This window comes from Megalopta genalis, chromosome 13 (genome assembly GCF_051020955.1).
Source record: "Megalopta genalis isolate 19385.01 chromosome 13, iyMegGena1_principal, whole genome shotgun sequence".
In the NCBI taxonomy this organism is placed as follows: Eukaryota; Metazoa; Arthropoda; class Insecta; order Hymenoptera; family Halictidae; genus Megalopta; species Megalopta genalis.
Window position 1 is genome coordinate 5,491,987 of NC_135025.1, and position 16,311 is coordinate 5,508,297.

A 16,311-nucleotide genomic window follows, 5' to 3' on the forward strand; every position below is an offset into this window, starting at 1 on the left:
TCTACACTTGATTTTTACGAAGAAAGGGTATCGCGGCCGGTTCACCGGTCAGTTTGACGAGTATACTCGTCGCGAAGTGATAGTATTTTGTGTGTTCGTGACGAGTATACTCGTCGTGGGGGAGTGACAGTATTCTGGGTTCGACGAGTATACTCGTCGTGGAGGAGTGGCAGTATTTTGGGTTCGACGAGTATACTCGTCACCGACGTGGTAGTATTTTGTGTTCGACGAGTATAATCGTCATGAAGGAGTGACAGTATTTTGTGTTCACGGAGAAATGGCAGTATCTTGGGTCCGACGAGTATACTCGTCACGGAGGAGTGGCAGTATTTTAGGTTCGACGAGTATACTCGTCACGGTTAAATGGCAGTATTTTGGGTTCGACGAGTATACTCGTCACGGAGGAGTGGCAATATTTTTTGTCACGACGAATATACTCGTCATGGAGAAATTACAGTATTTTGAGTTCGACGGGTATACTCGTCACGGAGGAGTGGCAGTATTTCGACGTTTCGAACTGTTCTCCGACGGTATCGTGTGGTAGCCTGACCACTGCCAAGCTTTGCGGATAGAAAAATTATCGCGTTTCACTAACCGGGTGGTGCACTTTCACGCATGTTAATTCCCCGAGCGATAACGACTTCGTGTTTACGCGAAATGTCACTTCGACGAATTGTCTCTGCCCCCTGTCTTCGGCATCTGGTACGCGTTTCTCAATTTTGATCGCTGCTCGCTCTCTTCCAGTCCCTTTTCCTTAGCGCAAATGCAATCCGCTATTTTGTTTACCAGTTATTAAGGTTATTGTTCACTATGTCCTATTCTATTACTATCGTTCCGATTGAACCGTTCAAACTCTCACGCGTAACTTCAACAATTTCTCAACAATATTCTTTGGTGAAAATATTTTCGAAAGTATACAGGGTGTCCCATGATAATGTTAACGCTTGGAATGGGGCGATTCCTGAGGTCGTTCGAAGCAACTTTTTCCTTAGCGAAAATGCGATCCGCGGTTCCGTTTAAGAGTTATTGAGGAAAAACAGTGACCAACGAGCGGCGAGCACTCGGCCGGCGCGAGGCGGCGCTTAGCGGCCGAGCCAATGAACGGAACCGGGCTTCGTCCGCCTAGCCGCCACGCGCCAGCCGAGCTGGCCTCTCATTGGCCAGTGTTTTTCGCTAATAACTCGTGAACGGAGCCGCGGATCGCATTTTCGCTAAGGAAAAAGTTACTCGAAATAACCTCAGGAATCTGAGGTCATCAGTAAAATATGATTATATATAATAATATATTAATAATATTATATATAATACAAATTATATATATTATTATTATAAGGGAAAAATTGCTACAAATAGCTTCGCGAAACCCTCGTTTTCCCGCACCGTAATCTTGCAACACCCTGTACACCGTACGATGCGGCCGATGCACGCGAGCCCTAAGCCCTAAGCGATCGTGATCGACGCGCGGTCTTCGACGCGCCCGTGGCAAAAGTAAAAGTCAGTCATCGGGAGAAAGCTCTCGCTCGCATGACATCCGCCGCGGCGGCGGAGAGGTTACCGCGGCGCTACCGAGCCAAAGGTTAACCCATTTCGGGCTACACCTGGCGGCGGTTCCGTGATTCTTCCGTGATTCTTCGGAGATTCGAGACGAAACGCGATTAGCCTGCGCGAACGACTTCCCCCTCTCCACCCTTCCGAAACACGGCGGCAACTATGAACGTACTCGCACATACATACATACATTATACATACATAAGCGGCAACTGTACGGGAGAAAGTGGAAAACCGTGGCCGCGCGCGAGCGCTCGGGGGGAGGGGGGGAAATTCGGAACACTCGAACGAGCCGCTTCGAGGATAAAGTCGAATCGAGTTCTGGCGGCGGTCACCGCGTCGACGTGACAGAACAGGCCGCGCTCGTTACACCTTTTGCACCTGTCCTGGACCCAGTACGTACATGTATATATGTACATGTACGTACATATATATATGTATATATGTACTCGGCCGATGATTTACGCTGGATTCGCGAGGAGGCGTTCGCGCGCGGGTTCGGCGACGGTTTAATCGGCCGGCCGAAGTGGCGTAAATAGAAAACAGGTTCTGGTCGGTCGCGAGCCTACGCGCCGTCGAAAAAGCGACGAAAACAACGGGGGACACCGAAAAGGTCTCCCGTGGATCCCGAACGGAGTCGCTCGAGATTCGCCCGATCGGTCTCCCCGCGCGACCTTTGCGAATTAATCGGCGAACGGCGGCCGGGGCGCTCCGAGAGCGGCCCGCCCGTTCCCACGGGCGGCATTCGTCGGCCCGATTAACCTTTAATTACGCGTGTCGTCCACCTATACTCGTTTAATTCCATTGTGTTACCTAGACGACGAGGAGCCGACGTCGAGGCCCCGGCGCCGACGAAAATTGAGCCGTTGACGGCCGTTAAACGTTTCATGGATCCGGTAATGGCCGTTCGGGGCGACGCCGATAGCCGCCGCCGCCTCTGAACGCCCTAAATACATTAATGCCGCGATCGGGCTCCGCGGATCTCGCCGCGAAATCTTTCGGCGAACGGGGATTTTTCCGCGCCGCGACGCGACGCGCGGTCTTATCGGCGAGATAAAACCTGTCCCGCCGTCGGCGCCTGCCTCTGGGCTAAGGATACGAATTACCATTACATTGAGGATAATTTTTTGTCGTTCGGCTGTACAGAGTGTCCCGGAATTATTGTACGAGCGAGAGATGTGGGGTTCCTGAGGTTATTTGCAGTAACTTTGCCCGGAGCGAAATTGTTCTACGAGGCTTTGTTTTATGAGTTGTTAACGAAACACGGTGACCGATCGATGGAATTATTGTATTATTTGAAGGTACAATTAATGTGTACAGGGTGGTCCAAAGTTATTGGACAAGCGAGAAATGAGGGGTTCCTGAGGCGATTTCGAGCAACTTTTTCCTTTGCGAAAATGTTCTACGAGGCTTCGTTTACGAGTTATTAACGGAAAACGTGGACCAATCGGAGAGCGAGTGTGCACGGTGCTCCGCCCTGGCGGCCGATGCCGCGTCGCGCCGGCCCTCTAGTGGGCGCGAGGGCGGGGCGTCAGCCGTGCGCGATCTATCATTGGTCAGTGTTTTTCGTGAATAACTCGTGAACGAAGCGTCGTAGAACATTTTCGCTCAGGAAAAAGTTGCTTCAAATGACCTGAGGAATCTCGGGAGCCGCGGTTTGCCGACCACTGGTTTCGTTCTCTAGTTGTACTTTGCTGAAAAATTTTCAGAACGTTGAAGTCTTCAGTTCGGCATGAAATTAACGAAAAATAAAAACGATGTCCCAATTATCGATGCTTCGGAAAGCTACCGGTACCAATTACCGTGACCCAAAAACCGACGCGTTCCAAATATTTCTAATTCGTTCTTCGTCCACTTTTTAATCTATTTATGCTAAATTCAATTTCTTAGAATTAAATTAGAATTAGACTGGCATATAAAACGTATTAAACGCAGGGTACGACGAGCACAGCCGGTATTTCTATTTTTAGGTTATGCAAATTTATCGCGGAGTGCCGCTAATACGACAAGAGTTCAAAAACGTGTACCAGTTATACGCTGTCCTATTTACGCTAAAACTGTACAAGAAACGTTAATGTTCGTACTTTATCAGATCCAACGATTACCATAATATGTAATAACACTGTTTCAGAAAGCCAATTATTTAAAATTATAACTATTCGCATGAATTTGTTTCCTTAACCATATCGGCAAGCGAAAAGTTCGCGTCAAAGGCGCAAATTAGCACCTTTCAATAATTATTTTAGAATTCGATTCAAAAATACGAAAAAAAAGAAATATTAATATAACATGAATAACACATGTTATATTAACACAACATGTTGTTCACGTTAAAATCTCGTTGTTCCTAATTCTTTGTCACATCGTTGCCATTATTGATCCTTACCCTGCGCGATAAATAGATCGAGAAGACTATAATGTTTCCACACGGAGCCCCCTCCCTTCCATCCCTACCACCCGGCAACAGACTTCGAAAGTCCGACGCGCGGCCGCAGACCGGCGTGTCCGCGCCGTTTCTACTTTTCTCTATCCGCGAACACACGTTCGAAGCTCTTTTAACCCTTTGCACTCGAAGCTATTCTAACTCTAAATAGTATTATAGTATTATAGTATTTCTATTTTATATATAATATATTTTCTATAATATAGTATTATAATATTTCTATATTTTATATGGCACAATGCATTTTATGCACACGAAATTGACACTTGGGACCCACCCAATGGTTACATTCTTAACAATTTTTTAAATCTAAACTTTGTTAATATAAAAGTTATCTTAAAGCGTGATATATATATACAACAAATTTTAGTGGTGCCTCAGAGTCACCGCTCGAGTGCAAAGGGTTAATTCGGTTTCGAACGCGTCGGGGACCGGGCCGGCGAGCGCAGGCTTTGGCGGCGCGCCGCGCGACTCGCGAAATAAATGACTGCCGATCTAGGGATCACGTGACACCGGCGAACGCCAAAAGGCTCGGCGTTGCGTCCGCTGGCGAATCGAGGCTCTCCTCGACGCGAAACTCCATCGGAATCGGAAAGCCATCGAGCGATCGAGCGATCACGTGACACCGGCGAACGCCAAAAAGCTCGGCGTTGCGTCGGCTCGCGAATCGATTCGCCGACCAGCGAATCGATTCCGCGAATTGTCCGCGGGACAAATCGATTCCGCGAATTGTCCGCGGAACAAATCGATTCCGCGAATTGTCCGCGGTACAATTCGACTCGCGAGCGGAGCGGAGCGTCCGCGATCCCGGTTTCTCTGGATCCGGGACGCGACGGAGGATTTTTTTACCGGCGTTCAAGTTCACTTGGGCGATCCGCGTCACACTCTAATAAGAAGTCGAAGACGCCGCGGCGCGGGATCGATGTAGGCTAATAAGAAACGGGCACGCGATCCAAGAAAGCCGAGAGCCGGCCTCTGCCTCGCTTGCTTCTTCACCGGTTCTGCTCGGGCTTTTGCTCCTTTTAATGGGCCGGTCGGCCCGTAACGAGCAACGACACCACCCACGAGCCGATTTCTAACTGGACCGAAGACGACCGAGACAGCCGAGCCGAGCCCCGACCGCCGATCGGCTTCGTTCGGCGCCGAACAATCGAAGCAAACGCGGATCACCGAGCCGCCACTCGCGTTCGCCGTCGAGAAATTAATTATTGCCGCGACCATGATCGACGCGTCCCATGATGCTCGTCTCGCTTGTCCTCGAGATCATCCTTTTCCCCGATCTTTCGATCTCCTCGCACCCGTTTTCTTTCTTTTTTTTTAGTTCGTTCGCTCGCACGCACTCGCGGTGATTCTTTGATGGTCTCTCAGTTTGTTGCTCGATCGAACGGAAAGCAAAGGGAAGAAAAAGAAAACGATTCGCCGCTGCGATTCGATTCCAGGCCGGACAGAGCGTCTGTTAAAACGTTCGCGGAACAACTGAAGCGTCCTCGGATCGCATTATTTAGGTGACGGCCCCCCCAGTTTTCAGGTAGAACCGCAAACGCGATCCCCCCCATCCCTCCCTCGGTTCGAAGTAGCTGTCGATTTTAGACGCGTTTCTTGCACGCTCTATCTGGAAGAGCGCTCGAACTCGAGACTGGAATATCAGGTATAAATCTCTCTGTTGATGTGCTTAAAGAGCTTGCTGTGCTCGACGAGTATACTCGTCACGGGGAAGTTGCGGTATTTTGTGTCGCGACGAGTATGTTCGTCGTAAGTGGCAGTAGTTTGGGTCACGACGAGTATACTCGTCATGGAGAAGTGGAAGTATTTTGTGTCAGGACGAGTATACTCGTCATGGAGAAGTGGAAGTATTTTGTGTCAGGACGAGTATACTCGTCATGGAGAAGTGGAAATATTTTGTGTCAGGACGAGCATACTCGTCATGGAGAAGTGACAGTGTTTTGAGCTGTGACGAGTATATTCGTCATAGAGTAGTTGCAGTATTTTCTGCTATGATGAGTCTATTCGTCATGGAGAAGTTGCGGTATTTTGTATCAGTACGAGTATACTCGTCATAGAGAAGTGGCAGTGTTTTGAGCTATGACGAGTATATTCGTGATAGAGTAGTTGCAGTATTTGTGCTATGAGGAGTTTATTCGCCATGGAGAAGTTGCAGTATATTTTGTGTCACGACGAGTATACTCGTCACGGAGAAGTTACAGTATCTTGTGCTATGACGAGTATACTCGTCACAGAGAACTTGCAGTATTTTGTGTAACGACGAGTATACTCGTCGCAGAGAACTTGCAGTATTTTGTGTGACGACGAGTATACTCGTCACGGAGAACTTGTAGTATATTTCGTGTCATGACGAGTATACTCGTCACAGAGAATTGTCAGTATTTTGTGTCACGACGAGTATACTCGTCATGGAGAATTGACAGTATTTTGTGCCACGACGAGTATATTCGTCTCGGAGAATTAACAGTATTTTATGTCACTTCGAGTATTCTCGTCACGGAGAATTGTCAGTATTTTGTGTCACGACGAGTACACTCGTCACGGAGAACTCGCAGTATTGCGTGACACGACGAGTATACTCGTCGCGCGTAAAAAGTGGTCAAAACTAGTAGAACTTTTTCTCTCCATATTTGTCGCGAAACGCTTCGCTATTCCGTTTATCAAGAATAACGGTAAAGAAGCGTTCCGACTCTAAAGAATCAGAATATCAGCGAGCGTTCCCGTTTCGCGTGTCGCATCCGTGGAAAGCGAGCTGCGCGGGCCGCGGGAAAAGGAAAATGCGGGAACGTCGAACGCAGTCGAGGCTGTCGGCGAACGCCGGGCCAAGCAAAGCGCTTAGGGATCCGCCCGTAAAGGATCGTCCAAAGTACTTCAAAGTCGAAACCGTCGTCCCTTTCTCCCGCTTTCTCTGCCGGCACCGTCCGACGCCGTCTAAATTACGGGCGTTCCGACGGGGACGCGCCGATCAAACGGCGAACATGTTGCACCGCCGGATGCAACGTATTGCTGGCAAGTATGTTCGCCGGGCGAACAAAGGCGCGCGCGTTTAATAATGCGAAACGACGCGACAAGCCCGACAACAACCGGCGAGGATATCCAGGACACGCGAGCCGGAGCTTTCCGCGAGCGGGAACTCTGCCAAAAAGCGGCCCGCGATGGAACGAGCGCGCTTAACTCGTCGGTTTACTCGATTATCGGACGAGAAACGAGCGCATACAGTGTACGGAGCAGCGTAACCGATGCGCCTAGATCGGCAACGATCTCTGCACGCGGCCATTTCTCGCCGAGCGGCTGTCGAGAGAGCCGTTCGGCCGCGCGGAGGAAAGCGGCGCGCCGCGGCGGCCGGCTCGGCGTGGAAAACGCGAATCGAAAGTGCTCCGATGGCTGGATCGAGATCGGCGGAACGGCGGCCGAGATCGCGGCCGATGTATCTCGAAAACGAGAGATCGAGAAACGCTCGGGGAAAAGCTTAAAGAAGCGCTCGAAGGCTCGCGACGATCATCGCCGAGTCATCCGCTCGTTTCGCCGGCTCTAATCGCTTCTGCGATCGCGGCGCGGCTGATGCGACGATCGATCCCGAACGATTCGAGATCGCCGGAGATCCGCAGAGATCCCCGGAGATCTTTCTCGCGGTTTTTTGTGCTCGCCTGCCACGTCGCGAGGCGACGACGCTCTCCGCGCCGCGCCGGCTCGTTTTTCCATTCGATCGTCGCCCGTTCCGCCGCGTCGCCGGAACGCCGGCTCCCGTTCAGCCTGCCGGAAATTACGGAGCCCGGTGAAAAAGTTTTCTAATTTCCCAGCATCGCCGGCCAGCGAACAAACACGCGCGAGCGGAAATGTTTTCGTCGGGAGAACGTCGGGAGCACAACAGGTTGTGCACCCGCCGCGGGATCGGCGGGTCCGGTTACTGTGTGGCGACCGATTTATGCGGTTCGTTCGCGAGCGTAATTAATTTTTATGCAGGGCGAACGATCTTTGGATTCGCGTCGAGTGCGACGGGTCCTCGACGATTTTAAGCAGACGTCGCGGATCGTCGAAATCAACGATTTCAAATTTCTTGACGCTGGGTGGATGGAAACCGGCAAAATGGCGGATAGGAAATCATTGATTTTTTAATTTACGATTATTCGTATTGTAGAGATACATTTTTAGATCCTAAAAATCATTTTAGTTTTATAAATTGGAACCTGCCCTTGATCAGACTGCCAATTGTAGCAAATTCTCCCTAATTGACACGAGGATTGTGCACGAAAGTGGACAATTTGGGAAGAGGAGATACGATTATTTTTATTATATTTATACGTTTTTATAGTTGTTGACTATCGGCAATTATGAATAACTGAATTGTCCATTTTTAGGTACAACCTTCGATTGTATTGTAACGCAATTACATGGTTAATTGTGAGTGTTATTAAAATACAATATAATTGAAATATAATCGAAATACGATATAATTGAGATATAATTGAAATATAATCGAAATATAATTGAAATATAATGGAAACACGATATAATTGAAATATAATCGGAATATAATGGAAATATAATCGAAATATAATGGAAATATAATTGAAATATAATCGAAATACGATATAATTGAGATATAATTGAAATATAATTGAAATACGATATAATTGAAATATAATCGAAATATAATGGAAATATAATTGAAATATAATCGAAATGCGATATAATTGAAATATAATGGAAATATACTTGAACTATAATCAGAATATAATCGAAATACAATCGAAATATAACACGCCTGAAACCTAATCGAAATAAAATTCAAATACACCATAATTGGAACACAATATAACTCAATTCCTGTGCAAACCGACATTTTCGTGTCAATTTTTGTGCGTCAATTAGGAAGAATTCGCTGTAGCCGCGAGAGCCCGGCCATTCGAAAGTCCGGATGACGCCGAAAGATTGGTTAGGTATGCGGGCAAGCCTATAATAGTAATAATAACGATGACGGCGACGGTAATGGTAATACTAATGATAATGCCGATGCCGATGGTAATGGCCGACAGGAAGCCGCGCGTTTCAGCGGTAAACGATCGCGCGCAATAACGCTCGAAACGAAAGTACGGGAGCCCGATTGTTCTCTCCGTCCATTGTGGCCGAGGGGGAGGGGAAGACTGTTTTCTCAAGGAAAAAGCCGAAGAATAATGGCGTCACACACAGCGCGGGCTCGCCGCGATCTTTTCGCCGCGTGTCATCGCGCGTTTATTCGGCGCAGGCGTTGCCCCGCGGCGCGCCGCCGCGAGCTACACGGAAAAGCCCCGGAGAGCCGCGAGGCCACGCCCACGCGGCCACTCGGAAAAGCCCCGGAGAGCCGCGGCGAGGCCACGCCCACGCCGCGATCCGTTGCCCCCGCGGGCAACTCCGCGGCGCTCCGGACAAGCCGGAGAGCCGCTCTCGATGAGATCGGGCGAGCGCGCGTTTTTTAATGCGCCCGATTGAAAAGGCGGAGGTGCACGCGAACGCGTCATGGGACACTCCGCGAACGGTACTGCACACGGTTAACGGTATACCCCAGCGACGCTATTCGTACTACTGCGTTGCTCGGTCGTTCGTTCGGTCGTTCTCTCGCTCGCTTGTGTTCGCTTTTGCCACGTGTCCGCTACGGGCTCGCTGTTAACATAGTTATCGCGTTCGGCTATCGATAATTAGCTGTCGACGGGCGCAGCCTTTTAGCGCGTACCAGGGGACAGGCGCGTTTCGAAGTCTCGACTCGCGCTCGAAGATAACGCGACGATCGATCGTCGTAACGACGCGCTGCGTTCTTCGTTCGCGACCGGACGTGCGGCCCGGACACGTTTCTTTTCGATTACGCACCGGGTCGAGAGGATCTGCCTGCCCGAGAACAACGCCGCGGCCCGATTCGAAGGCGGAGTTGTGCTGATTCGATTACGTTGTAACTCGATTACGTGATTCGGATGCTTCGGTTTGTTCAATTGATAATTGCTCTTGTCGCGAGTGTTATGACAGTGCAATGTATAATTGAAATATCATGTATTTGAAATCTAATATAATTGAAATATAATGTATTTGAAATCTAATATAATTGAAATACAATGTATTTGAAATACGAGATAATTGAAATACGATATATGATTGAAGTATAATGTAATTGAAATCTGATATAATTGAAATACAATATGATTGAAGTGTAATATAATTGAAATCTGATATAATTGAATTACAAAGCAATTGAATTACAAAGTAACTGTATTACAAAGTAATTGAATTACAAAGCAATTAAATCACAAAGTAATTGAATTACAAAGCAATTAAATTACACAGCAATTGAATGATAAAGCAATTAAATTACAAAGCAATTGAATTACAAAGCAATTGAATTACAAAGCAATTGAATCACAAAGCAATTAAATTACAAAGCAATTGAATCACAAAGCAATTAAATTACAAAGTAATTGAATCACAAAGTAATAGAATTAAAATGTAATTGAATTACAATTTAATCGAGTCACAACACAATTGAATAATACCATAATTCAATTACGACGTAATCGAATTACTTCGTAATTACAGTTCCACGAACAATTCAATCATAATTCCGCGCGACGCAGTTCGACGGACGGGGGTCGGCTAATTAACGTCTAAACAAACGAAGTCTACGCGATGACTAAACCGCTCGTACAAGATCGAATACGAATACAAAAATCGAATCTCATCGAATCGGCTCGGATCGAATGAAATCGAATCGATTCGGCTGCGCGGGCCAATTAAAAAGCAGATTCGAAAGCCTCGCGCGGCGCGACTTCGGTGAAACGGTGAAACCTTTTTTCCTCTCGATCGGAATTTCTTCTCGTGCTCTGTGCTGTTCGTATATTCTTTTCTCGCGAGGAACACCAGCCAACAGCAACAGCAGCAGAACGTGACTCGGCGACCGGCTCGATGGCCGTCGATTGCGAAACAATGCGCGCTCGGCCGGCGTTTATTTGCAACAGAGAGAGAAAGAGAGAGATAGAGAAATGCATGCCTGTTGACTGTTTACCGATCGCTGTTGACCGTTCGATATTCGCTCTGTTGACGATTCCGGGCACGCCGCGACCGGGAATTCAACCCCGGAACCGAAACCAGCGCGAATCTTCCGCGAGTTCCGTACCGTCGAAAAAAAAAAAACAAAAAAAAAAAAACAGCAATCCGACACCGAGAGCGCTCGGCACCGTGCAATTACGCGGGGCGCTAATTGCGCGTCCCGCCGATGACAACGCGAACCGCGTCGCGGCGCATGCGATTCCGACGCGAATAACACACGCTTCTCGGTCACGCGTTGCGACGCGCCGCAAACGGGAACGACGTCGCGAACGGAGAAATCGCCGCCGCGACCGTTTCAACCGGCAACCATCGGACACCTCGAACTTCCGCCGTCCCGTTTTACCTTCGGGAAACTCCCTAAAGACCGTGGCAAGGTCTCCGACCAGACCCTCCCCGACACAGGACACTTCGCGCACCAGAAAATCACTGCGAAACTCGCTCGGCGATCACCGTTAACCGTTTCGGAAAAGTAGTCCCGCGGCGACCGACGACGACGACGACGATCGTCGACGATGAGGACGACGACGACGATCGGCGACCGCTCCGCGGCACTGGTCGGCGCAATTCCGCGGCGTTCGGCCGTCGACTAATTGGATTTGCTCGCGTCGGACGGCCGCTGAATTGACGCGAGCCGAGAGCGCTGCGACGACGCTCGGAGCCACCGTGACGCACGAGCCGCGAATTTAATCACCGGAATTATCATATCAATATAGTAATCGGCGGACCGACGGCCGCGGTCCTTGAGCCATTTTCCGCGGCGAACCGGCCGCTTCCGTCGTCGCAAGACCGTCCATTTCCTTTTCTCCCTTCGATCTTCTTCTCGGCCCCTTTTCGCGTTCTCCGCTTCGAAACGACGTCGCTCGACTTTGATCGACAAGGAAAAACGCTGCGGCTTTATTCCTCGATCTCGCCGATTCTCTGCGAGCGCGGCTCGTTATCGGGCCTCGTCCTTCCGGGCCCCTCGGGAAGCAGAATTTCGGCGAAGCGGGGCCAGGCGAGTCGGAGCGGGCGGCTCGTCTCGATTTCTCCCGAAAAATGTAGCTCTCGTTCATCAGCGGAGGCCGCTGCTCGCCGATTCCCGGACGATTCGGTCCCGGAGCGGTCCTCGGCCGTGCCTGGCCCCGACATTGGGACCCCTGGGCCCGTCTAGGAGCCGTCGCGCACTCTTCCCGGCCGGTCCGATCCGCGCGAACTCGATTATATATCCCGGTCACCGCGCCTCGATTTTCGCGGATCCGCGCGAATGCTCGATGTTCGAACGCAGAGAGCTCGCTCGCGTTTCCACGAGAAGCGGCACAGAAAAGCGTCGCGTTCCTCTCGGCTGGCGCCCGGAGACTCGCGGAGAGACTCGCGCAACGGGCCGCGATTACGCTCGCAACGCGATCGAGCAGAAACAGCGAGGACGGCGTGAAAGTCGCGACGCGGGGCCACCTCTTGTGTCCTTCCCTTCCCTCACTTTGACTTTCCACGGGTTGTAACGCGAGAGCAAAACGCTCGATAGAGAAAGAGAGAGACCCGGCCAGCGAGCCGTGCGGCTAGGAGGCAAACCGTGCGGCGCACACACCGGTCTTTTGCTATCCTTTGAACTTCGTATCGAGCTTTCGCCGCATCTTCGATTTCACCGGCGGGCCGGACACACACCGCACGCTCCTTCGTCGTTCCACCGTCGCGGTTTCGATATTAAAACGCGAGCTGGCTCGCTTTCCATCCGATCCGCTGCTCGCACGCTCGCGCGGCTGGCTTTTCCGCGACAACTCGCGCCCTCGGTCGATTTCGCGGGGCGCCGCGGATCCCTGGGTGCCGCCGATCGCCAAGCGCCGCGATTCTACGCTCTTCGGTGGATCGTCTTTTGCCGAAAGTCGCCTCTTTTGCGAAGTATCGCGCCTACTTAGGCGCCTCGGCGAGTATGCTAATTCGCGGCGGAGGCCTCGCGGAAGAAGACGCGATCGTCTCTCGCGAACCGTTCTCGCGATTGTCTTCGCTTGTCTTCGAATTCTCCGCGCACCGTCGACCCGCGATCCGGATCAGAGGAACCTCCCGATCGTCTCGCGATCGTCCAGCTCGCGGACGATTTGTAAACCGGTGTCCCGTGTGGTCCCGTTGTCAAAAGCGGTCTCGATTCTCGCCCGGCGAAAGGCTCGGCGCGAGAAGAGCGCGCGCGCGCGCGGACCAGAGAGACACGCACGAGCTGTCCCCGCGCGGTTGATCGCGGTTGCACGCGGTTTCAGGTTGACTGGCTTGGCTCGCTCGGATGTTCGAGGCGAAACCGACCAACGAACGGCGATACCCCACCTACTTCTTCTTCGTCTTCCTCCTCGCGACGGACAACCTAGCGACGCGACGTGGGCCACGGGGAGCCGCGACGCGAGGACGAGCTGCTCTAACGAACGAGGATGACGGAGCCGCGACGGCCTGAAAAGACAGCCTCGCGGGGGCGGACACCAAGCGAGTTTCGGAATCTTTCGAAACGCGTCAGCTTCGATGGCCGTGGTGTGCCGCTCGACGATTAACCTATTATTCTCTCGCGCGCCCGATGAGTCAGGCGGCTCGCGTAAACCTCGTCGCAGGTACGCGCGCGCGCGTGTTCTGTGAATTCTTCCTAATTCGCGGACGAGGTTTTTTTCATTGTTCTCGAGGAATCGGTGAATTCGACGTTCTTTTCGAGAAAATGTTATGTAATATTGTATTAATTTATTGTAGTATATAATAATCTAGAATATTAATTTATCATATTGTACTATATAATATCTCGAATATTAATTTATTATATTGCATAATATAATATTAATTTATTATATTGTATAATATCATATTAATTTATCATATTGTATAATATCTCGAATATTAATTTATTATATTATATAATATCATATTAATTTATTATATTGTATAATATCTCGAATATTAATTTATTATATTATATAATATATAATATTATTATACTATATACGTAAGCTTTTATTACGTTTAATTAAGTTTTATACGTTTCTATAATTGTTGGCAATCGGCAACTATAAAAATGAGTCGCGAATAATTCTATCTGCTCTACTCAAATTGTCTCCCTAATTCGCACTTTTGTGCGACATCCTAAATTTCCTCGTCGCAAGAACGTGGACCAATCGGAGAGCGAGCGCGGCCGGCGCTCCGCCCATGCGGCCAATGCCGCGTCGCGCCGACCGCTTGACGCAGCGGCAGTGGTCGCGAGGGCGTGGCGTCTGCCGCGCGCGTCCCCTCATTGGTCAGTGTTTTTCGTTAATAACTCGCGAACGAAGCCTCGTAGAACATTTTCGCTGAGGGAAAAGTTGCTCCAAATGATCTCAGGAACTCCTCATCTCTCGCTTGTACAATAATAACAGAAAATCGCGAAACTCTTGTAGGACACTATACTTCCTGGATAGCATGATTTCTGTTTAACATATTTAAAGACTGAACGACCTTAAAATAATAACGAATAATATAATAGAACGCCGTGTTGTAGCAGAGCTACTTGTTCGTCGCCGCGGCCGTTCCGGAAGCGGACGGCAAGAAAAACAGCAGGAAGGATCGCGCAGATGCGAGCGCAGAAACGTTCTCTTGTTCGAACTACAACGCATAGAGGCATCGACGAACGACGAAGACGACGACGACACCGTTTGCTTTCGCCGTTCGCTCGCGCACGCGCGACTTTCACTCATTGTTGCCGACTTCACGCTCGAATTCACCTGCGTGGACACCCGCTCGCGATCCGATTCAATGATCCCGATGGCTCGCCGCGCGCCGACGTTGCAGGAAAAACAACCCGTTTCGCAACGGATCCGCGGGGAGCCCCGCTCGTTTCCGCGCCGGTGCGCGCCGGGAACGGGCACACTGCGACGCGGTGGTCTCTTCTTCCTTCTCTAAGGAAGTTCGTTCGTCTTTCCGCGAGTTCAGAGTCGATCGGGCCCTGAGTCGCCGTTCCGCCGAATTCGCGTTGCGTTCGTTGTGCGTTCGAATGGCCTGTGTTTTGGAGAGATGGGCGGAAAGGCGAGCGAAGAGACGAGCGAAGAGACGAGCGAAGAGACGAGCGAAGAGACGAGCGGAAAGGCGAGCTAAGCGAAAAGGCGAACGAAAAGGCGAGCAGAGTGAAGAGGCGAGCAGAGCGAAAAGGCGAGCAGAGGGAAGAGGCGAGCAGAGCGAAAAGGCGAGCAGAGCGAAAAGGCGAGCAGAGCGAAAAGGCGAGCAAAGCGAGAAGGCGAGAAGAGCGAAAAGGCGAGCAAAGCGCAAAGTCGAGCGAAAAAGCGAGCAAAGCGCAAAGTCGAGCGAAAAAGCGAGCAAAGCGAAGAGGCGAGCGAAAAAGCGAGCGAAAAGGCGAGCAAGCCGCGAGAGGAAGACAAGCAGCGATTCGGATTCGGTGCACGAACGGTCGTCGCTCTTCCGATAATCGGACCACGGACACCCGCGGATCGATCCTTCTTACCAAATCGACGGCCGATCGTCGATCGTCCCCGAAACCGCGTTTCAAGAGTCTCTCTCTCTCTTTCTCTCTCTCTCTTGCGCGCGCGCGTCGCCGAGTGGAAAATCAACTTCCCAGCGTGTCTTTTACGTAACGAGTTCTGATTAGCCCGTACCAGGCGGAGACGGTCGGGGCCGTGTTCACGGCAGAACGGCAGAAGAAACGCGAACATGCGCGTCGTAGAAAAACCGTCGCGCCGCGCCGCGTCAGCGAAACCGCGGGACGAAAATCGGAATCGCGGGATAACATCGATAAAAACTTAGCGAACGGTCGAGGAGAACGGACCGGCCCGGCCCGGCCTTTTTTCAGCGGCGAAAACATCGCGATCGCCGGCCGCCAATTAAATAAATTACGAGCCGCCGCCGCTCACGTGCAAATTCATGCTAATTTATTTGCACGAGCCGCTTCGACGCGAACGCGATCGCCGATCGCTTCTTTCGGCGACGGAAAGAAGCCTCGACCGCTCTCGTCGGCTCCGTCGAGGCTGCGGAACGCGCGCGGAGCACCGCGCTGAAAATATAGAAATGACGGTCGAGCGGAAGGAAAATATAAGAGGTGAAAAGGTTCGAATGCGGAGAGAGAAAGAGAGAAAGAGAGAAAGAGAGAGAGAGAGAGAGAGACGGAAGAGACGGGAGAGACTTTCGCTTCGGATTAGAATGGCTCGAGGAACGACGGCAGCCTGGCCTTTGCTCGGCGACCATTTGCATTCGTCGAGGTTAATGGATATCGAGGCAGAAAAAGGAACTCGATCCGATCCGATCCGATCCGACCCGAT

At 50.6% G+C, this 16,311-nt stretch overlaps 1 protein-coding gene across 8 annotated transcripts in view; it reads right to left on the bottom strand.

Moving 5' to 3' along the window:
- The window catches only part of siz (Brefeldin-resistant Arf-GEF family protein schizo), a 90,095-nt gene that overhangs the window by 33,183 nt on the left and 40,601 nt on the right, over positions 1 to 16,311 (bottom strand). For 2 of the 8 annotated variants that reach the window (XM_076526029.1, XM_033477143.2), the window contains exon 1: positions 11,409 to 13,298. The exons of the other annotated variants lie outside the window; for them this stretch is intronic. The gene's annotated coding sequence lies outside the window, so the exon portion shown is untranslated. Of the gene's footprint in view, positions 1 to 11,408; positions 13,299 to 16,311 lie in introns of those variants that run through there. 8 annotated transcript variants of the gene reach the window in all.